Source organism: Arachis ipaensis, chromosome B7 (assembly GCF_059453495.1).
Source record: "Arachis ipaensis isolate K30076 ecotype BB chromosome B7, ASM5945349v1, whole genome shotgun sequence".
In the NCBI taxonomy this organism is placed as follows: domain Eukaryota; kingdom Viridiplantae; phylum Streptophyta; class Magnoliopsida; order Fabales; family Fabaceae; genus Arachis; species Arachis ipaensis.
Window position 1 is genome coordinate 78,317,953 of NC_142442.1, and position 24,684 is coordinate 78,342,636.

Sequence of the window (24,684 nt, forward strand, 5' to 3'; positions counted from 1 at the left end):
AGATTTTCTTAGGAGGAGATTTAAATGGACATGTTGGGAGAGAAGTGACTGGATATGGGAGTATTCACGGAGGCCATGGTTTCGGGGTGATCAATGCCGAGGGTAAAACTATTTTGGACTTTTCCTCAACCTTTGATCTTCTCATCGCAAATACATGTTTTAAAAAGAGAGACGAGCATCTTATAACCTATAAGAGTGGCATGACAAGCTCTCAAATCGACTTCTTCTTGTTGAGGAGAGTCGACCAGAAATTTTGCATTAACTGTAAAATTATCCCGGGAGAGAGTTTGACAACACAACATAGGGTGCTTGTCATGGATTTTCGCGTCGAGCAAAAGTTGAGGAAAAGACATCATACGAAGAACCCAAGGACGAGGTGGTGGCGGATGAAAGGTGAGGAACAAAGAAGCTTCCTAAGACGGGTAGGAGAAGAGGCAAAGTGGGATGGAAATGGAAGCGCGGAAGAGATGTGGAGGGAGATGGAAGAAGTTATTAGAAGAACAGCAAAAGAAAGTTTTGGTAAATCTAAAGGAATAGGACCAAGAGACAAGGAGTCCTGGTGGTGGAATGCGAGCATACAAGAAAAGATAAAGATAAAAAGGGAATGCTTTAAAGAGTGGTCTTTATGCCGCAATGCAGATAACTAGGAAAAATAGAAGGCGGCTAAGAAAGAGACAAAAGTGGCTATAAGTGAAGCAAGAACAAGAGCATATGAGGGTCTCTACTGGTCTTTGGGCACGAAAGAAGGAGAAAAAGGTATATATATAGAATCGCAAAGAGCCGGGAAAGAAGAACGAGAGATTTGGATCAGGTTAAGTGCATAAAGGATAAGGATGGAGAGGTGTTGGCTCAAGAGGAGAAGATTAATGAAAGGTGGAAGAGTTACTTCTACGAGTTATTTAATGAGGGACAGAAGACTCTTCCGAGCCTTGGTCAATTATGCACAAGGAAAGAAGATCAAAACTTTGACTACTATCGAAAGATTCAAGACTTCGAGGTAAAAGAGGCTCTAAAGCAGATGAAAAATGGCAAGGCAATAGGACCTGATAATATCCCGATTGAGGTTTGGAAGGGTCTTGGAGAAAAAGGCATCAACTGAACCATGCTTTTTAATGAGATTTTAAGGTCAAAGAAGATGCCTGATGAGTGGAGAAAGAGCACATTGGTACCTATCTACAAGAATAAGGGGGATATACAAAGTTGCGGAAACTATAGAGGGATTAAGCTTATGAGTCATACTATGAAGTTGTGGGAAAGGGTGATAGAACGGAGGTTGAGAAAAGAGACACAAGTAACAGAGAACCAATTTGGATTTATGCCAGGCAGATCTACCACTGAAGCGATATACCTATTAAGAAGGATGATGGAGAGGTATCGTAGTAATAAAAGGGATCTACATATGGTGTTTATTGATTTAGAAAAAGCATATGATAGGGTACCAAGGGAGGTCTTATGGAAGGTTTTAGAAAAGAGGAGAGTAAGGATCGTATATATTCGGGCAATTAAAGACATGTATGTTGGGGCCACAACTAGTGTGAAGACTCAAGGTGGTGTGACAGAGGAATTCTCTATTGGTATAGGATTACACCAAGGATCATCCTTAACTCCATACCTTTTCACATTAGTCTTGGAAGTACTCACAGAGCACATCCAAGAGCCTGTGCCATGGTGCATGCTTTTTGCCGATGATATCGTCCTTATGGGAAAGTCAAGGGAAGACCTAAATAAGAAGTTGGAGTTATGGAGAGAAGCTCTAGAAGTGTATGGTCTGCGCATAAGCCGTAGCAAGACGGAATATATGGAATGTAAGTTCAGTCTGGGAAGGGAAAACCCCAATATAGAGGTGAAGATTGGAGAAAACACCCTACGAAAAGTTAAAAGTTTTAAGTATCTTGGGTGCATCATACAGGACAATGGAGAGATTGAACAGGATGTAAATCATAGGATCCAAGCAGGTTGGTCAAAATGGCGGAGTGCATCTGGTTTTATATGCGACAAAAAAGTGCCTTTAAAACTTAAAGGTAAATTCTATCGCACCACTATAAGACCGGCTATGCTGTATGGTACAGAGTGTTGGGCGGCTAAAGGGGAGCACGAACATAAGCTGAGTGTGGTAGAGATGAAGATGTTGAGATGGATGAGTGGTCATACGCGATTGGATAAAATAAGGAATGAAGATATAAGGGAGAGAGTTGGAGTAGCACCCATTGTGGAAAAGATGGTTGAATCGCGTCTCAGGTGGTTTGGACAAGTGAGAAGAAGACCGATAGAACATCCAGTCAGGAGGGTGGATGAGATGGAAGATGGACAAAGGGCGAAAGGCAGAGGAAGACCTAAGAAGACTATCCATGAGGTGGTCAAACGAGACCTACATGTAAACGGTCTCTCTGTAGACATGATACATGACAGAGCACAATGGCATCGTTTGATTCATGTAGCCGACCCCACTTAGTGGGACAAGGCTTTGTTGTTGTTGTTGTTTGATTTACTGTGTAACATAAATGATCAAAGTGAAACATATTATACAACAGATATAACATGGATTTTTTTTCTAATATAAAATAAAAAAATAATTAATTCCTAAAACAAGAAATTTTAACTTTGCCACATTTCCGGTGAATTCTAAGTTGAGTTCGGCACACTATAAAAGTCAGGTGGTCTATCCTCATTTGTCCGTTTCTTTCCCCATCTCTTCTCCAAAATTACTTTGTTCCTGCTCTCTGTCTTTTGGTGTGCGTGAAGTTTGTTATTCACGACATCCTCCGTTTCTGGTTAGTACATTAGTTAGAATGACTTTTTTTCAAGGTAGTTAGAGTAACTGTTTATATATTAGTTAAAGTTACTAGTTAGTAGTTATATGTTAGTTAGAGTTAATGTTTACATGTTAGTTAGATTTTATAACGTGTTAGTTAAAATTTGGATGTTATTGTTTTTTAGTACAGTGATTGTATATTGTTTATAACATGTTAATTAGTATAAGTAGTTAGTCAATTGTTAGTTAGGTTACTCAGAATAATTAGTTTAAGTCGTGAATTGCAAGGTAATTAGTGGAATAATTAGTTAGGTTAAGTAATAATAGAAAAAACATGATAAGTAAAATTTAGGATTTAGTTAGTTATTGATTAAGGTTGTTTAGGGTGTTAGCTGATGGAGTCATCAAGTTGGGGTAAATTTTAGTTAGTAAGTTTCGAATACGTTATTTTCAGTATTTAGTTGATGTGAAAGGAACCGAGTTCAGTATATGTTGTTTGATTTCAATAGAGTGTGGTTAAATGGAGCAACAATTATTAGGCTACGAGGAGACGCTCTACATATTAAAACAGGCTGAGCACATTGCTGGCAGACTTGATCGAGTGGCACGCTTTTATTATTTTTGTTTATTTCATTGTAATTAATAAACAGTTAAGTTGTTATTTTAGGTGTTCTTGAATTTTGTTTTTAATTTTATGTTTTCGTTTGGTAGGTGCCTCGGATCTTACGCACTAGGTGAAATTTGATGACACGTCTACCGGAGCAGATTAGGCCATATCTAAGACGAGTCGGGTTTGAGTATGTGGCCTATATGGTTGAGTTTGAGCACGACTGACCACTTGCCTCGGCGTTGATAGAGAGGTGGAGGCCTGAGTCGCATACATTTCATCTACTATGCTGGGAGAAGACTATCACTACACCCTGCACGACGTAGCCTATCAGTTGGGGCTGAGGATCAACGGTGATAGATCCTGTGAGTGGATGCATAGGTGGTTGGGAGCAGTACCATTAGGAATGGACTATTAAGGACTTTTGTTAGCAGCTGCTGGGTGTTATTCCCGGCCCAAATGATAGACAGTCACAGACCAAGTGGACTGTGAAGCTCACTTGGTTCCATAACACGGTTTGCCGAGAGCTGGAACAGGATGCCAAGAGGAGTGCCTGATGAGGTACACGAGAGGGTACATCATGTAGCCGATAGGGGTATCCTATTCCCAGATGCATCTGACTCACGGGTGCACATCAGGTGGCTCCCACTACTAGAGGACCTGGAGACGTGTGGCCATCATCGGGGTTAACTTCATACTGATCCATCATCGGATCCCAGATAGTAGAACCATCATGACTTGCAACACTGTAGTCCATCACGTCAACATTCCGAACTTCAACTTTAGACCCTTCTTTACTCCCTTCAGGTGGCATATTTAGATCCACCATTGTCCTTCTGATAGTTTGTCTAACAGCTCCACTCACCGGACTATCGTCGACTGTATCTACAGATGATCCTCGACCACCCAACTCAAACGAGAAACACGAATAATTCTAACAGATGAACATTTGTCCATCGGTTATGCCACGACCTTATAAGTCGTACATCCTCGTCGTCACGTAGACGATACCTAATTCAAAATAATAGAAATATTTCTCACAATCGTGGTCTGATAAATATACTAGCAACAGAGAAAATACAACTGTAATATACCTTTTATCAAACAAACTATCATCTACTTCGGTCGGATACCTGTAGTAAATTTTTTTCACCCGTTTTGTCTCTTGCTACCTGGCGGAATGCAATATCAAATTCTTCAACTCTTCTAAACTATTGACTTCCAGTGTCATATAGGTAATTATCGGTTGTCCCGATCAAAAAATGATAGAACCTTCTTTGATAGAACCTTCTTTATCATACACTATTTCACCATCGTAATGAATGGATAACAATGAATTTCTTGACATTGTAGAGAAAAATGTCAAACAATGAGAATGAAAGTGGACATTAAAATTGTGGCTATCTAATCCGCTCTCCAACAGTCATGCTTTTATTTTGGAAACGTAACATAGAGTTCGCCGAAGGGGGTGGCGAACTCTATATAAATTATAGAGTTTGCCGGGGGTGCGGCGAACTTACCCTAATTACCAAAAAAATGTATTTTCGAAAATAAAGTTAAAATCTCTTGTTTTAGGAATTAATTATTTTTTATTTTATATTGGAAAAAATCTGATATAACATTTATAGTTCAACTAGGAAACTAATATTTTGGTAATTAACATTAGCCAAAATTTTAAAAATTTAATTTTTGCTCTCATGTTCGCACTTTTTCTTCTCACCTTTCTTCTTCCGGCCAATACATACCTCACCCTCACCACTACTTGTTGTTGGCTACTTAAAAAAATTAAAATTAAAATATAAATTTTGAATTAAAAATTTTAATATTAACACAAAATTAATAATCTTCAAATTATTCAAAAGAACATCCAAAATCCTATATAAAAAAACATTAAAAAAATCAAATATTTATATTGGAACTTGTAAAACAATAAAAAACTATGAACATAAATTTTTTTTATAATCGAACATTGGTACACGAATCCCCACGCTCCATACAACCGAACTAGCAAGTGAACTGGGTCGTTCAAGTAATACCTGAGCGAGTCAGGGTCGATCCCACGAGGATTGTAGCTTGAATCAAGCTATGGTTGTCTCGCATGTCATAGTCAGACAGAATCAGAAGTTCGTTGATTGTATGTTGATTGATTAAATGTCATAAATTTTGAAAGGGGTAAAACCAATTGGATTAGCTATTAGGAATTATATGCTGGGAATAGAGTTGAGAGTTGGAGTTGCTTTGTCCTTCTGAATTAACTCTGGTATTACTGCTTCCTTTACTTTTGAGTGATATCTTCAATGGCAGGCTGTATGTGATTGACACTGATTTGAGCAACTGCCAATACTCCTCTAGATCTGAACCACAAGTTTAGTGCGGATCCATTCTGATTGAGGGTGAAGCTTCTGCAGTTTATTCTCCTTGATAATCCTACTCAAAACGTCACAGAAAAGGTCGAATCTTCTGAATCGGAGGAATTCTGCACCTTTGGTTCTAGCCTCTACCATAGAGACCCTAATCTCCCCAGAAATCGGCTAAAATGATGTCTCAAGAAGTCCCCAACGAAGTCGTGGATTAGCCGTCTAAGAGACGTATATTCTAGCTGGTGGTTCATCATTGTCCGATGAAAGACGCACTCTGAACCCATATAGAATGTGAAAACCTTATGCCATTTCAACGCATTAATAGTGATGAAGAACGAATATACATCTTAGAAGTAATCAAACACGGATCAAAGAGAAACAATAATACTTTTATTAATTCATAGGACTCAGCACGGCTCCTCCCCTCAACTTAGGAGGTTTAGAAACTCATACTAAAAGTAAAAACAAAGTAAAATGAAAATAGAGCTGAATGGTGTATGATATGTTTGAATGATTATGTAAAATACACTTTAAATACTAAACAGATGACTAGTAAGGGTATAATAGTCTATTTAGTGCTAAAATTCACTTCTGAGGCCCACTTGGTGTGTGTTTGGGCTGAGTTTTAATGAGATCCACATGCTATGAGGCTCCTTGGGCATGGAATGCCAGCTAGCGGGTCCTCTCTGGGCCTTTGGACACTGGGCTCTGCTCTTTGGGCGCTGGACACCTGGAAGGGGGCAGGAAGCTGACGTTGGATGCTAGTTTTGGGCCTTCTAATTCGAAGCAAAGTATAAACTATTATATATTGCTGGAAAGCTCTGGAAGTCAGCTTTTCATAGCCATTGAGAGTGCTCCATTTGAACATATGTAGCTCTAGAAAAGCTCTTCTGAATGCAAGCAGGTCAGATTTGGACAGCATCTGCAGTGCTTTCTTTGTCTCTGAATCAGACTTCTGCTCCAGCTCCTCAATTTCAGCCAGAAAATATCTAAAATTGTACAAAAGCACAAAAACTCATAGTAGAATCCAAAAATGTGATTTTAACACTAAAACCTATAAAAACCTAAAACCTATATGAAAGTGATGCCAAAAAGCGTATAAAATATCCGCTCATCAAACATCCAAAATTCTAAATAATGAAATATTTAAAACTACCCAAAATAATTGATCATCAATAACTCCAATATAATATACAACATATATGAACTAATTTGGGTTGGCTGAATAGTCATCTCACTCGTTTATTTAAGCAAGCATCGGGAGTTCCAAATTTTGAATCCCGCCTTGTCTATGCAGCAACCCATTAATCAGTAACAAATTCTTAAATAGGGCTCGGATTCGTGACAGATTAATTCTTAGCCTATCGAATTGAGAGATACCGTGAGTAACAAAAAAAAATACAGAACATGTTCGAGAGCAATGCAAATATGGTCTCACAAATTTGCCGAAGGGATCCTTCAAATTTATCAAGCTCGGTGGCCATGATAAGTGCCTTAACCCATATATCCCCGTCATCTTTGCTACTTCACTAGTGGATCCAATTGTTGTATCAACATCATGATCAAATTTGATGGCACAACCACTTATCTAGAGGAATAAGCATTAGACTAACAGACTTGAATTAGTTCACCAGCTTGACAAGGGCCAAATTTGGAGCTCCAGCGGTGGGCCGGTGGCAATGGCCAATGGCTAAGGTAGACGACAATGATGGCTAGTTACTGATAATAATGTAGGACTTAATGCATGACGACAATTGTTGTAAACCCTCAAAATTTTGAGAATTTAACTGAGTTATGAAGGATTAATTTCCATAAGAATTTAACTCAATGGCTAGTTATCTCACAAGTAATACTACGGTGAGTGGGTATCATTTCTACAAGAACTAAAGGATTGAGCAAAACAGTGTTTAGTTGAACTTCTAATTAGATTGATGAAACTTTTTGTAGGAAATAGGAACTGGACGTAATAGTGATGCATGCAAAGCTTATGAATGAGAGAAACAGATAATGGATGGAGATGGTAAGATTTCAAAGATGTTTGGTTTTTAGACAAAGAAATAATCATGTTGATTACCTTGATTTATGCAAAGATATTTTTATGACAAATCATGTATAATCAAACCACAATCCATTGACAATTCAATTTCTCTTTATACCACCTAATCGCCAATTCCTTGCTCAATTAGTTGGCAAGAAGAGGTTAAACACAGTTCTAATTTAAAGTCACATAGTTTTCAAAGCTATTCCTAGTCAATTGGAAAGTTATGAGAATAAGTTTCAAGTAACCCCAATAGTAGCTTTCCTAAGATAATAAAGGAATCCAAGACAGATTTATAATATTTTCTAATACTTCTAATAATTAAGAATAAAAATAAAACTCAATTTTTGGAGAAGTATCAATGTATTAATCAAAATAAAAGAAACAATCAATTACCAATCCGTAAAACTAAATAGAACCCCTAACCCTACCAAAGAAGAATTAGTGACTCATGGAGGAAAAAAAATAAAAGACGAAATATGCTAATAAATGTTAGATGCCGGATGATCGCTCATCTCTAACTTATTTATACCTAAACTCTAACCTAAATTTCAAATGTAAACTAATCCTAATCTTATCTTATCTAGAAGGATAAGATATACCTAATAATATCTTAAACTTAAATAAGAACTAATCTTATCTTCTCTAACAATAACAAAAACAAACTGCATTCAAATCTTGAGTGTGCAGGCCGAATCAAATGGTCTTGATAGAATTACTGGGCCTTAGATTTCAGCATGGGCGTTGAGCGCTAGGTGTTGGCATTGGGTGCTCACTCCTTTAAGCTTCTTGGGTGCTTAGCAATAGCATCTAGCACTAGGAACCAGGGCTTTGTTGTGTTTTTGAGCTTGAACATTGTGCGTTAGTCTTATTTTTCTTCGAAGGAGCTAGGTGCCAAGGTTGGGTTCTTGACGTTGAGTCCCTGGGACTGAAAAAGTCACTGGCGTTGGATGCCTCTTCTACTGGGCGCTGGGCTCCCATCCTAGTTTTCTTTCTGGGTACCTACTCGTTTAAGGTCCTTGGACGTTGGGTGCCCATGTATAGGTGCTAGGCATCCATCTCCCTGATTGTTTTCCTTCACCTAAATCCTTTAAATAATAATTATGAACACACAACAAGTCTAAAACAACTCCAAATGACATAGAATAGCAATGAAATCTCTAATTAAGCATAAGAAAACTACTAAAAAGATATGCAAAAATTCACTAAAGATGCCAAAGTATCTATCACAGCACCAAACTTAAAACTTTGCTTGTACCCAAATAAACAGAAGAATGTATAGAAGTTATCTTAGTGATAAGAATTGAAGATTTATTAAATAAAATCTATTCAGATATTAAGTTTATAGTGGAGTTATAATGATTTATGTTATTACATGTGGACTTGCATTATTCTCATGAATCTTGCAAACAATAAATATGAATTTTCAAAAATCTAATCCGGATGATATTATAGGTATATTTTTTTATAGTTTCTCAACCTTGAAAGCAGCTTTCTGTTTTAAAATATTCATCACTTTTTCTTAATTTTGGGAAGATATTTGTACTTTAACTCTAAAATGTTGTCTTAAGACAAATCTTTAGTGTAGGTTTTCAATCGATACTCTCGAACCAGTTAGTTTAAGGTACCAGGTGATGAAGAACCCCACGAATTTACTTACCAAACCTCTCCTTGATACTACAACACCACAAGCAATAACTAGGAAAAATCTTTTGAATTTTATATATTCCAGACAAGGTGTGTAGAGCCTCTGGACTCTAAATATTTTGTCTCAAGGTAACTCTTTAATATAGGTTTTCAATCAATACTCCCAACCCAATTGGCTCAAGGTAGCGGGTGATGAAGCACCTCTCGGATTTACTAAACCAAGCCTCTATTTGACACAACAACACCACAAGCACATAACTGGATCCTAGACATTGGTGCTCAGAGACATAATATTTTTCTAGATTTTGTTCCCTAAATATTCTATCTTTCTCTTTCTGCAGGTTTTGTACACATTAGCCAATCATGTAATCACATTCTTTCACATGACCCACCTTTTCTTATTTAATCTTTTATTTTTATTTTTCTTCAATTAATGTCACTCAGATGTTCTCTGACATACAAATTGCTAAAAAATAAGCACACAGAAATTAAACAAACTAAGGCTAAACAAAAAAGGAAAAACAGAAAAGGGAAATAGAAAACACAAAGAAAACGTTATGTAAAAGAAAAAATAACCACTAGAACAATAAAGTTATCACTTTTCAATCCTCCTCATCATCGTTCTCTTCTTCCTCTTCTTCTTTGGCTAGGCTTTCTTTTGTTCTTCTCGTACTCCAAAGCTCTTGTCTCTCTTTTTCTTGTCTTCTCTTATTATAAACCTCCTCTTCTCGTCTCCTTTGCTCCTAGATTGGATTGATCATGGCAAATGGTGAAACATTTTGTGGGTCTGACATGTGAGCAGCATCATAAAAATAATGTAACCTTTGAGTTGTTTCCAATTGAAATTATTGGAATTCTCTATAGAACTGCTGTATGTAAATCTCTTGTGCTTGGATTTTGCTTGATCCTGCTTGAGGTTCAGGTGCAAGACGTGGAGGAGGTTATCTTCAGTCTCATCTCTTTGAGCTTTTCCATGGAGCCTTCTTCTTACTCTCTCCATCACTGCCATAGAGATTGACTGCTCTATTGGAATAGGGATGTCATGTTCAATGACACCCCCACAGATTCATAGAAACAGTAGATAAGGCTTGGAAATCCGAGTTTTATTCTTGTGTCCAAACTTTGAGCAATGTTGCATATATCTTCAGGGATAAGCCTTTCCATTCTAACTTTCTCTCCTGTCATTTTTTAGTGGATTAGTTGTAAGACCTTGTGTTTTTATAAAATTAAATAAAAAATTTATTTATGATTTATTATATTTAGATTTTGAATCTTATTTTATGAATAAAAGAAAATTAGTTTAATTATCTCTAATATTAAATTAGAATATTTATTTGAAAATAAATTTTAAATTGATAATTAAATAGTATTTTTATAAATGTATGGTTCATATGGCTCATATAGTTGTTGTATGGTGGATATAGGCTAGGATCATATATAAGTATTTAGTGGTATGGGGTTTGTGAGTATGGTGGTTGAAGGCTATATTGAGGAGGGAGTTCATAGGCATATGGTGGTTGTGGTTGATAACCACAAGGAGATCCACCATAACCATTGGATTGGTATGCATTATGGGATGGATTATGCTCATAGTATTCTAGAGGAGGTTGTTGCCATGAAGATTGTTCATATGATTGAGGCTCCTCCCACCTTTGATTTTGTTGAGCGGATATTTTATATGCTTTTTGACATCATTTTCATATAGTTTTTTGTAGTTTTTATTTAGTTTTTATTAAGTTTTTATAGGTTTTAGTGTTAAATTCACATTTTTAGATTCTACTATGAGTTTTTGTATTTTTATACAATTTCAGGTATTTTTTGGCTGAAATTGAGGAGTTGGAGCAAAAGTCTGATTTAGAGATAGATAAAGCACTCCAGATGTTGTCCAGATCTGACCTACCTGCATTCGGAAGAGCTTTTCTGGAGCTACAGAAGTCCAAATGAAGCGCTCTCAATGGCTATGGAAAGCTGATTTCCAGAGCTTTCAATAATATATAATGGTTCATACTTTGCTTTGGATTAGAAGGCCCAAAACTAGCGTCCAATGCCAGCTTCCTGCCCCCTTCCAAGTGTCCAGCGTCCAAAAGAGTAGAGACCAATATACAAACGCCCAAAGAGGACCTCCTAGCTGGTGTTCCACACCCAGAGACCTCATAGAACGTGGATCTCATCAAAACTCAGCCCAAATACTCACCAAGTGGGTCCCAAAAGTGAATTTTAGCACTAGAATAGACTGTTTTACCCTTACTAGTCATCTGTTTAGTATTTAAAGTGTATTTTACATGATCATTCGAACAACATCCAGAACTTTATGCTATTTTCAAATTTTACATTGTATTCTCACTTCAGTATGAGTTTCTATACCTCCTAGGTTGAGGGGAGGAGCCCTGCTGAGTTCTATGAATTGATAAAAGTACTACTGTTTCTCTTCGATCTGTCTTTGAATAATTCTAAGATGTATATTCGTACTTCATCATGGTGAATAGGATGATCTAACCAATTAGCTCTGTTCATCACCTTAAGACGAACGTGCCTGGCAAACACCCGCACCTACTTGGGTCAGAATGCGTCTTTCACCGGACAAGGACGACCAACAGCTTGAATATACATCTCTCAGATGGCTAATCCACGACTTCGTTGGGGACTTCTCGAGACATCAGCTCAGCCAATTTTCCGGGGAGATTAGGGTCTCTGTGGTAGAGGCTAGAATTTATAGATGCAGTATTCTCTGATCCGGAAGATCCGACCTTGCCTGTGGCGTTTTGAGTAGGATCATAAAAGAAAATGGATTGTACGCGCTTCACCCTCAAGTAGAGATGGATTCACACTAAACCTGGGGTTCAGATCCGGAGGAGTATTGGCAGCTGCTCAAACCAGTGTCAATTACATACATCCTGCCATTAAAGAAATCACTCACAAGCAAGGAGAGCAGTAGTACCAAAGTTAATTTAGAAGGACAAAGCAACCCCAAACTCTCAACTCAATTCCTATTATTTAATCCAATTGGTTTTACCCCTTTCGCACGTTACTCTTACAACTCTATATATGACATATAATCATTCAAAGTTTACCCAACAACCTTCTGATTCTGCCTGACTAAGACCTGCAAGATAACCATTACTTGCTTCAAACCACAATCCTCGTGGGATCGACCCTAACTCACTTAGGTATTAGTTGGACGACCCAGTGCACTTGCTGGTACAACAGCACGAAGGTGTGGAAATTCGTGCTACCAAGTTTTTGGCACCGTTGTCGGCAATTGTTGAGTTTCGACAAACTGACGGATTGTCTTGCTCCTTAGATCAGGTAATTTATTTTATTTTATTTTATTTAAGTCTTTTATGTTGTTTTCTTCTTCTTCAATTGTCAAAAAATTCTAAAAACTTTTTCAAAAATATTTTTTCTTTCTTTGTTTAATTTTTGTTCTTGATTTGAGTCTTTGTTTGTGTTCGTGTTGAGTCTTTTATTTTTATTTTTCTTTTTCTATTTTTTTTGAAAATTCTAAAAAGCTTTTCAAAAATATTTTTATTTTCTGTGTTCAATTGGTTAGAGCGTTGTACTTATGTTCTTGGTAATTTGTGTTCCTTTGAGTCTTTCTTTCTAAAAACATTTCAAAAATAATTTTTCTTTATTTAAATCTTGTATCAAGTTCTTAAGTTTGGTGTCTTCTTGCTATTTTTCTTCTGTTTTTCGAAAATATAGGTTTGGTTTTCTAAAAATTTTAAGTTTGCTGTTCGTTTCATGTTCTTGTGTTCTTTGAGTCTTTAAATTTTGTTCTTTGTGTTCTTGTGAGTCTTCAAAGTGTTCTTGAGTCTTGTTTCTATTTTTATCTTAAAACTTTTAAGTTTAGTGTCCCCTTGTGTTTTTGTAACACCCTAACTACCAAAGCTCACGCTTCCGGCTGCGCGACTCTGATAGCTCGGACATTACGACGACACTTATATTATTTAATACTAAAATATGAGCATGTTTAAAACTTTAAACTGCAATACCGTTCCCAAAAATACTTTCGTTATACAACGTACATCCATACATACCATACAACTTACAGAAACTCATAAAGAGTACATCCATATATATACATACATATATATAAATAATATTACAGACATTAACCAATACGATCCCTATCCCTCTGACAAAATATATCCAGTTGAAGGCGAGGGTACAATAAATAATAATCTAAAGCAACACAGAGCATTTCCACAACAATTAAATAAACTCTTCGTGACTTCTGCATCCATATCCTGAAAGGGGAAAAATGTAGGGGGTGAGAACATCATCCTCGAAAGGGTTCTCAGTAGATGGTTTTTGGGAATTACTGTAATAGGATACGTGAAGATAAACCGTACCAGTGATTAATAACTGACTTATGCCTCTTTTCAAAAATAACGGTTTACAGTAAAAGAGAAAATCTGAAATCCTTTTCTGAAAGAGGAAATTGTTCATTTAAAACAATATTTCGAAAGCCTTTCAAAAGGTTTATCTATGCTAAACCAAAAATAGCCTTTCATATTATTCCAAATCAGAAACACAAAACCGAAACCAACCATCGGTCCATCTCATTTCAACCACGGCCCTAGGCCCAAATAATCCAACAACAACCAATCACCACAATCCAACAGAGTCCCAGTTGCAAACACAGATAGGAGGTTCAAGCACAAACAAACAGTTACAGCAAGTAGAGCAAGTAGCAGATAATCTCAAATAGTCACAAAGGCAAACCAAGTACAATATGCACACCCAAACAATGTCACATAAATGCATATGATGCATGCCTGTTCCTAGTGGCTGATGATATCATTTGTCGGTTATAGAGCCAACCTGACAAGTCCTAGTAGCTAACCATTGGACTGTCCCTCTGTCCTGTCTCCCCAACTCGAGTTATACACAATATAAACTTGATCATAATCATGATCCATATCCATCACCCTCACTGATGAATATTTATGGCGGTGAGCTCATCCGGGACTTTCACCGTGCCCGGCCACTCGAGTTTCAATCTGGAGCATGTGGTGGCTAGCCACTACTTTCTCCCAGGGAAACTCTTATCTCCGATAGTGGAAGTGTAACATTCACATTTATCAATGATTCAGCATATACATGCATTCAATCTCATCCGTGGATCAACATCCATCTCAGCCATCCGGCTCACGGTTCAGTCCAGAACCAGCCAATATTCATATCATACACAGCCATTTCGGCTCACGGTTCAATCCAGAACCAACCAATATTTATAATCAATCACAGCCATTCCGACTCACAACAAAACAGCACTTCCACATTCAACATCATCAATTCATAAAATCGGCATTTAAGCCATAAATCACTTTTTCCCAAATTATTTCACTTTGAAATCAAGTTTCAACTCTTTTCAGCCTTGGCTTTAAAGATCTCATTTCTCAAATCATCTCAGGCTCATAAGCCACTTTTACTCAAGGTAAATTCCCATTTTAAAACCATGCCACTCTCGGCATCCTCTTTTCAAAACTTCCATAACCATGGTAAGTTAAAGATTCATTTTGAAACATTCAAAATCATCCATCCAACAATGGGATTTTATAACAAAGTTTCTCAGCAGAGTCCCAACTCTTTAGGGGAAATTAATATAACTCATTTTCTCAAATTCACTTAAAATCATTAAAACATTGGCTTCCTGATTTGAGTAACAAAATATGATCTAAGCCATACAGAGTCATAAAGTCAATTACTCTTTTCAAATCCGTTTCCTTTACTTAAACAAAAATCAGCTCAACCACATGAGGAAATTCTAAAGCGTTTCAACTGCTCAGAAATTGTTTTAGTCTTACAAAAATTCAGAACTCAAGGAGTTACTTAAAACCTTTCCCAAAACACTTTAAAATGAGACTTGTCAATAGACGCTCGGGTTCTTTCAAAGCCATTGAAACTTCTTTAATTAAAACCCCCAAGTCAAATCCAAAGGCATAAACCCTTTTCACATTCAAGCAGCCTTAAAGCATAAGTTTCATTTAAATAACTTGTTCACAAGGGAAATGTAATACTTTGCTTAAGAAATAAGACTAAATCACAATTTCCTTTGTAATAATTTATTTCAAAAGCATAAGTCACCCCTTTCTTAATAATTCAGATAAAATAGTAGAAGCCACTAACTCGTAAGTTTCCAAATAACGTTTCAGTAAAGTCCTGGATTCTACCGGAATTTTGACAGCACCTCCCCTAAAACTTGGACTTTGCCACCCGGTTCGGGTCCCAACAAAACAGTCCACAATCCTTTTCAACAGCCCAACATCCAAAATCAGTTCAAGGCGAGCCAAAATTCAACAGTCCTCTCAATTCCTTTTTTCAAGAAAACCTTTTCAAAAATCAAATCATTATCATCCGAATAAACTCATTTCTAAAGTTTCAAAGAAACGGCTCAGTAACAATCATTTATCAATAACCATATCATTTAAAGCAAGCCAGGCTGAATTTAAGAGTGTATTCTCTTTTTCACATTCTCAACAAAATAAACTCAACTCAAACCAATTTCCAACGGATTAAACTCGATCTCAAAGCTTTAAAAGAATCAACTTCAAAAGCATTTCGTTTCATAAAACCACACAACAATTCAGCCAAAAAAACATCCATAATCACTCAAGACAATCAAATAGTACATAAGGCTGCTACAACCACCAAATACACATTGTCTCATATCAGTATCCATATATAATAATTCCAATATAAAATATAGTTTTTGGAAAGCGCCCCTACCTCAAAACGCAAATCCATAACCCAAACGTCTCACGGAGTCCCTTTCGCCTCAACCCAAAGTGACGGCAACCAATAACTCAGCTCCACTTGCTTTCTCAACAATCTCAACGACTCTAATCGCAACATACAACAACTAAAACTCAATCTTATAACAATTAACGCCACAAACCTCAACGTGAGATAACAGAACAATAACGAAAGGGCTTTCAAATCGAAATTCTTACCGAACTGAAGAAGGAACGGCTAAACCAAAATAGCGGCGGTCTCCGAACCGGTTCAGGAGCAGCCCGGCAGCCACTTCAAGTAGCAGCGGTGACTGGACTCCGGTAATGGTGCCTGGAACCCACATATAGAGACGTTAAAGCTTCCAGAATCTTAAACAAATGAAGACCAAATTCAAAACCCTTTCCGGCAAAGTTTTCTGGCGACGGCAGTGGGGTTTTCCGGCGACCAGGCGCGGTGGCGATAGCTCTTTCTCAGCGGACCGAGACAGCAGACATGGAGGGGGTTTCATCTCACTTCTTCTTCGCTGCTGGCAGGGACAACAACTACCCAGCTCCGGCGACGGCGAACTCGCAGTAGCAGCGGCGGTATCCAGGTGCGACGGCGGTGCGCAAGACAGCGCCCCTCTCTCTTCACCGCGAGCTCCCTCCCTTTCTCTCACGATGGTGGTCCTCCGACGCAACACCAATCACAACAGGGATGGCGGCGGTGAAGCTCCAACAACGCCGGCGCGGCTCACTCACTTTTTCCCGTCGCGTTCATCTCTTCTCCTCGGGTTTCTCTGACGACAGCGGCGCGAACATCAACGACCACCGTGGTTGGGAGCAGCTCCTTCGACGGTGAGGAACAAGGACCCAACGGTGACTACAATCGGTGGTTCTTCCCCCCTCCGCGGCCCTCTTCTCCATCTGTCTCTCTCTGTGCTTCGTGCGGTATTGGCAGAAGCTCGGCGGGACTGCGGCAGCGCGAGATTGCAGCGACAATGCGTGGGTGACGGCCCCTCCAGCGGCGGCAGTGAGACGCCGATGATGACGGCTAGAAGATGGTGCGGGTGAAGTTCCCTCTCTCCGACGCCACTTCTTCTGGCTCGATCCCCTCCCCTCTCACCATTTATCCATGGTTGCTGCGCATGATTTGGGAAAGGGAAAGTATGTGCATTGCTGCTGTTGGGCTCAGAGGGGAAACGGGTTCTGATTAGGGTTTTCAGGGTTAGGGTTTCATTTTTAAAAATTAGGGTTAAGGGTACTTTGGTAATTTCACTCAAAAATAAGGATAATATAGTAATTAAAACCCAAATTAAATCCAACACTAATTGTGTATAGAAAATACTATTTGCTCCTCATTTTTACAAATTATTTTCAATAAATTGTCCAAATCAAATAATTAGAAATAATATAATTAAATCCTTTATTTTCTCAAAACAGTAGTATCAATATTCTAAAATATTAATTATTTAGTCCAAAATCATATAAAAATCCTTATTATTTCACAACCACCAACTTTGTGGTTTAAATATAGAAAATAATTCAATAATTATAAAATTGGATAATAATCATAACTTATCTCAAATTCAATAAATCAAAACTTGCCTTAATTATATTTAATAAAATAAATTTTGAAATTAAGGCTATAAATAATTATATGATTTGAGACTTGATCATAAAAAGACTTTTCAAAGGTTCTGGGTCTTACATTCTACCCACCTTACAAAAATTTTCGTCCTCGAAAATTGATACAAAACGAAAGAAATTTCATAACAGTTCACCCTTAAACACATTTAAAGAAGAAGCAAAAATATCTCAAAATATAAACATATATATGGTTTTTCAAATACTTGGATGGTCGTATGCATAACGATACAAAGGTAGGAGTGTGATTGGAAAGCAAACGTTACAAGATAGGCTCAATGCACAAGGTCATATGATCTCAAAGCTTTACAAAAGCTTGAGGTGCCAAAATAGGGTGCAAATCAAGATAGGCGTTCACAAAGCAAAGTGGTAATTAGTGTGGTAAAAGGCTGCAAAGCATGTTGGTATTTAAACAGCGGCATAACGTTCGCTGACAATTCTCGTTCCCACTTCAGAACTTCAATTTTCCAACTCCACCAATCATTTTACAACCTCATAGCCAATCATAAGCCTAACAACCGCAAACCCGTTCGCAAGGAACAGAACACCCACAACTCATAACGTTTTACACCTACCGTTTCACCTTCCATACACACATATCACGTCTTAAAGAACTAACGCATCGCGCTACTACGTCTACAAGTTGCACGTGATATCAGAATAATTCTCGAGTCTACTCAGAAGGATACAAGATTTAGAAAGGAGAGTCAAATGTCAAGGGTAGTACTCATAGATTTGATAGAATGTATCCAATTCTAGATAAACAAGGATACTCAAGTAATGAAGTTTGCTAGACACAATTTCATTGACAACTTCAAAAATAACCCTTGGATCAAGAAAATTCAACAAGACAAATAAGAAGAAAGTCAACGCATTAGCTTGATACCAATTCAAGCTGAGCCAAAGAAGTATGAGATTTACAGAAAAGAATATCTCAAACCCAAGACAAAACTCAGAACTTAAGAGCATGATTAAAAAAACTTCCAAATACATTGTTTATAAAAGAATCAAAAACTTGCGAAAAATCACTTCACAATTTAGAAGAAAAGCTCAATAGCAAACATTCCTCAAGAGGGCAACAAAAGCAATAACGTGGCTTTGCTCTAATTCAACTTCATGTTGAAGTAGATTATGTAGAGTTTTAAAAACAAAATGCACCCAGATTTGGCTAAGAGCAAAAATATTTTCATCAAATATTTTAGAAAGTTAGTTGGGTGCACAATCTTAACCAAAAGTAGTCACAAAAAACTCGGAAGAGAAATCAAATGCTTGTTTAAAAATTTCCAAAGTTCATATTCAAACAAGTGTGTATAAAAATTATAGCAAAGACGAAAGAGAAAATTAAACTCTTTTTAGAAAGGAAATTCCGAGGTAAAAATTTGCTTACAATCTGGTAAGGAAATAAGTGGTGCGTTACAAACAAACCGGTTTCCACTAAACAAAGAAGCTTTTCAAAACTTCATTTAAAATAGTGCATGCCAACTTTAAATTAACTTCGTCAAAATTGAACAATGGTTTCAATCTAAATCAAGCAACAGAAAATAAATTCCGTTTAAAACTTCTTACAAGAGAATTCAAAACTTCTTTGAAAGGTTCAAAACAAGACTCCAAAAGTGTTCTTGAAATCACCATCTCAGAAAAACATTCAAGAAGTTTAAGATGTACTAAAAAGAAGTCAAGCCATGCAAGAAAGGATCTTAAACCAAGATAGCTCAAACAAGATCCACTAGGCATGAGACATCAAACAAACTTTCAATTGATTCAAAAGAATACAAAAGTCATAGAAAAAGACAACTCAACCATTAGTAATTTCTCAAGGATAAATCTTTGACTAAAACTCTTGTAGAGATAATGAGAGGATAGACGATGCATGAAATTGAAACAAATTAAGTTGACTCACATAAGAGTGAGATTCACAAGAGAAGAAAAACAAAGATCAATGGTAATGTTCACAAGATGTAAAAGATTAGTTAAAAACAAAGTCAAACATGACATTCATGGAGATGGAAAGCTTAAGAGAGAATGAGTCCGTTCATAAGAAAAAAGCTACGAGTCCAACACTTTCAAAAGAACAACAATGGCATGAATCATATAGCATGCTAAATCAAACTCAATTCAAAATAAGTTGAGTAAAGCTTACCAAACGAAACTAAACCGGGATAAAAGTGAAAATTTCTTTCTTTCCAATTTTTTTTTAAATATCCAAATACATAATCAAATGAAGATGTGCATTAGAAATATAGTAAAATTACTAGAAAGTCAAATTGTAATTTAAGGTAAATGCAGTTCCATAAACCAGTAAAAGCACAGGTGATGTATTAAAAATAAATAGTTGTTAAACTATATAAGAAATCTTCAAAGTTCATATATAGATAAGTATGTATCTAATCAACAGCAATTTTTATAAAATCTCAAAATTGGCTGTGATCATCGTTAAATAAGAGAAAAAACTGAATCAACAATTCCTCTAAGAGTGGACTCGGAATCCAGAGTAAAATGCACAGTGCATTAGGACAAGTTCAAAGCCATATCAAAGGATACATTAATCAAGAGGAACTCAAACAGAGAAAGATAGATACAACAAGGATTTCAAACAAGCATATGCACTTAAGATCAAACAAGAATGCATATGAATAGAGGAATAGAGTTGGAAAATCAAACCACCTTTCTAAAGGATTAGCAAACAAGAACCTCAAGTTAGGCTATGAAAGAACATGTCGACTCGAACTAAATTTAAGACACACAACTGAATAGCCTCGAGAAATAGTCTCCAACAACATTCCTAAAACCCGCGATTCGATTTACTCAAAACTAGTACGTCATCTATGATAACCCATTAGTGCTCTCATATACATAATTCACTAGTATTAAGCCGGCCAAACTTAATATCAGAAATTATGCAATGCAAGACTAACAGCGTTAATCAATAGACCGTCATGTGCATAAAGCTCTAATCCTCGTCATTCAACAAGACTTAGTACATGACAAACGCTCAGAGTATGCAATTGAAGCATAGTCGGTCCATTCCTCAGGCTCTACAGGAAGGACTGCTCTGATACCATAATGTAACACCCTAACTACCAAAGCTCACGCTTTCGGCTGCGAGACTCTGATAGCTCGGACATTACAACGACACTTATATTATTTAATACTAAAATATGAGCCTGTTTAAAACTTTAAACCGCAATACCGTTCCCAAAAATACTTTCACTATACAACGTACATCCATACATACCATACAACTTACAGAAACTCATAAAGAGTACATCCATATATATAAATAATATTACAGACATTAACCAATACGATCCCTATCCCTCTGACAAAATATATCCAGTTGAAGGCGAGGGTACAATAAATAATAATCTAAAGCAACACAGAGCATTTCCACAACAATTAAATAAACTCTTCGTGACTTCTGCATCCATATCCTGAAAGGGAAAAAATGTAGGGGGTGAGAACATCATCCTCGAAAGGGTTCTCAGTAGATGGTTTTTGGGAATTACTGTAATAGGATACGTGAAGATAAACCGTACCAGTGATTAATAACTGACTTATGCCTCTTTTCAAAAATAACGGTTTACAGTAAAAGAGAAAATCTGAAATCCTTTTCTGAAAGAGGAAATTGTTCATTTAAAACAATATTTCGAAAGCCTTTCAAAAGGTTTATCTATGCTAAACCAAAAATAGCCTTTCATATTATTCCAAATCAGAAACACAAAACCGAAACCAACCATTGGTCCATCTCATTTCAACCACGGCCCTAGGCCCAAATAATCCAACAACAACCAATCACCACAATCCAACAGAGTCCCAGTTGCAAACACAGATAGGAGGTTCAAGCACAAACAAACAGTTACAGCAAGTAGAGCAAGTAGCAGATAATCTCAAAAAGTCACAAAGGCAAACCAAGTACAATATGCACACCCAAACAATGTCACATAAATGCATATGATGCATGCCTGTTCCTAGTGGCTGATGATATCATCTGTCGGTTATAGAGCCAACCCGACAAGTCCTGGTAGCTAACCATTGGACTGTCCCTCTGTCGTGTCTCCCCAACTCGAGTTATACTCAATTTAAACTTGATCATAATCATGATCCATATCCATCACCCTCACTGGTGAATATTTATGGGGGTGAGCTCATCCGGGGCTTTCATAGTGCCCGGCCACCCTAACGACATAGGGTCAAAAGAGCTTCGAGTCTCAACCTGGAGCACGTGGTGGCTAGCCACTGCTTTCTCCCAGGGAAACTCTTATCTCCGATAGTGGAAGTACAACATTCACATTTATCAATGATTCAGAATATACATGCATTCAATCTCATCTATGGATCAACATCCATCTCAGCCATCCGGCTCACGGTTCAGTCCAGTACCAGCCAATATTCATATCATACACAGCCATTCCGGCTCACGGTTCAATCCAGACCCAACCAATATTTATAATCATACACAGCCATTCCAACTCACAACAAAACAGCACTTCCACATTCAACATCATCAATTCATAAAATCGGCATTTAAGCCATAAATCACTTTTTCCCAAATCATTTCACTTTGAAATCAAGTTTCAACTCTTTTCAGCCTTGGCTTTAAAGATCTCATTTCTCAAATCATCTCAGGCTCATAAGCCACTTTTACTCAAGGTAAATTCCCATTTTAAAACCATGCCACTCTCGGCATCCTCTTTTCAAAACTTCCATAACCATGGAAAGTTAAAGATTCATTTTGAAACATTCAAAATCATCCATCCAACAATGGGATTTTATAACAAGGTTTCTCGGCAGAGTCCCAAGTCTTTAGGGGAAATTAATATAACTCATTTTCTCAAATTCACTTAAAATCATTAAAACATTGGCTTCCTGATTTGAGTAACAAAATAGGATCTAAGCCATACAGAGTCATAAAGTCAATTACTCTTTTCAAAGCCGTTTCCTTTACTTAAGCGAAAATCAGCTTCAACCACATGAGGAAATTCTAAAGCGTTTCAACTGCTCAGAAATTGTTTTAGTCTTACAAAAATTTAGAACTCAAGGAGTTACTTAAAACCTTTCCCAAAACACTTTAAAATGAGACTTGTCAATAGACGCTCGGGTTTTTTCAAAGCCATTGAAACTTCTTTAATTGAAACCCCAAGTCAAATCCAAAGGCATAAACCCTTTTTCACATTCAAGCAGCCTTAAAGCATAAGTTTCATTTAAATAACTTGTTCACAAGGGAAATGTAATACTTTGCTTAAGAAATAAGACTAAATCATAATTTCCTTTCTAATAATTCATTTCAAAAGCATAAGTCACCCCTTTCTTAATAATTCAGATAAAATAGTAGAAGCCGTTAACTCGTAAGTTTCCAAATAACGTTTCACTAAAGTCCTGGATTCTACCAGAATTTTGACAGCACCTCCCCTAAAACTTGGACTTTACCACCCGGTTCGGGTCCCAACAAAACAGTCCACAATCCTTTTCGACAGCCCAACATCCAAAATCAGTTCAAGGCGAGCCAAAATTCAACAGTCATCTCAATTCCATTTTTCAAGAAAACCTTTTCAAAAATTAAATCATTATCAGCCGAATAAACTCATTTCTAAAGTTTCAAAGAAACGGCTCAGTAACAATCATTTATCAATAACCAGATCATTTAAAGCAAGCCAGGCTGAATTCAAGAGTGTATTCTCTTTTTCACATTCTCAACAAAATCAACTCAACTCAAATCAATTCCCAATGGATTAAAATTGATCTCAAAGCTTTAAAAGAATAAACTTCAAAAGCATTTCGTTTCATAAAACCACACAACAATTCAGCCAAACAAATATTCATAATCATTCGAGACAATCAAATACATAAGGCTGCTACAACCACCAAATACACATTGTCTCACATCAGTATCCATATGTAATAATTCCAATATAAAATATAATTTTCAGAAAGCGCCCCTACCTCAAAATACAAATCCATAACCCAAACATCTCACAGAATCCCTTTCGCCTTAACCCGAAGTGACGGCAACCAACAACTCGGCTCCACTTGCTTTCTCAACAATCTCAACGACTATAATTGCAACATACAACAACTGAAACTCAATCTTATAGCAATTAACGCCACAAATCTCAGCGTGAGATAACAGAACAATAACGAAACGGGTTTCAAATCGAAATGCTTACCGAACCGAAGAAGGAACGGCTAAACCGAAACAGCGGCAGTCTCCTAACCGGGTTGGCAGCAGTCCGGCATCCACCTCAAGTAGCAGCGGCGACCGGACTCTAGAAATGGTGCCTGGAACCCACATACAGAGACGTTAAAGCTTCCAGAATCTTAAACAAATGAAGACCAAATTCAAAACCCTTACCGGCAGAGTTTTCTGGCGACGGCAGCGGGGTTTTCCAGTGACCAGGCGCGGCGGCGATAGCTCTTTCTCAGCGGACCGAGACAGTAGACATGGAGGGGGTTTCATCTCGCTTCTTCTTCACTGCTAGCAGGGATAATAACTACCCAGCTCCGGCGATGGCGAGCTCGCAGTAGCAGCGGCGGTATCCAGGTGCGACGGCGACGCGCAAGACAGCGCCCCTCTCTCTTCATCCCGACGATAGCGGCGCGAACATCAGCGACCACCGTGGCTGGGAGCAGCTCCTTCGATGACGAGGAACAAGGACCCAACAGTGACTACAATTGGCAGCTCTTCCCCCTCCGCGGCCCTCTTCTCCATCTGTCTCTCTCTCTGCTTCGTGCGGTGTTGGCAGAAGCTCGGCGGGACCGCGGCGGCGCGAGATTGGCTGCGACAATGCGTGGGTGACGGCCCCTCCAGCGGCGGCTGATAAACCCATATTTTATGATATATTTTGTGCCTAATTTAAGTGATTTATTCAATCCGTCACTCACTTATTCATGTTAATTGCATGGTTTTACTTTACCTTCCT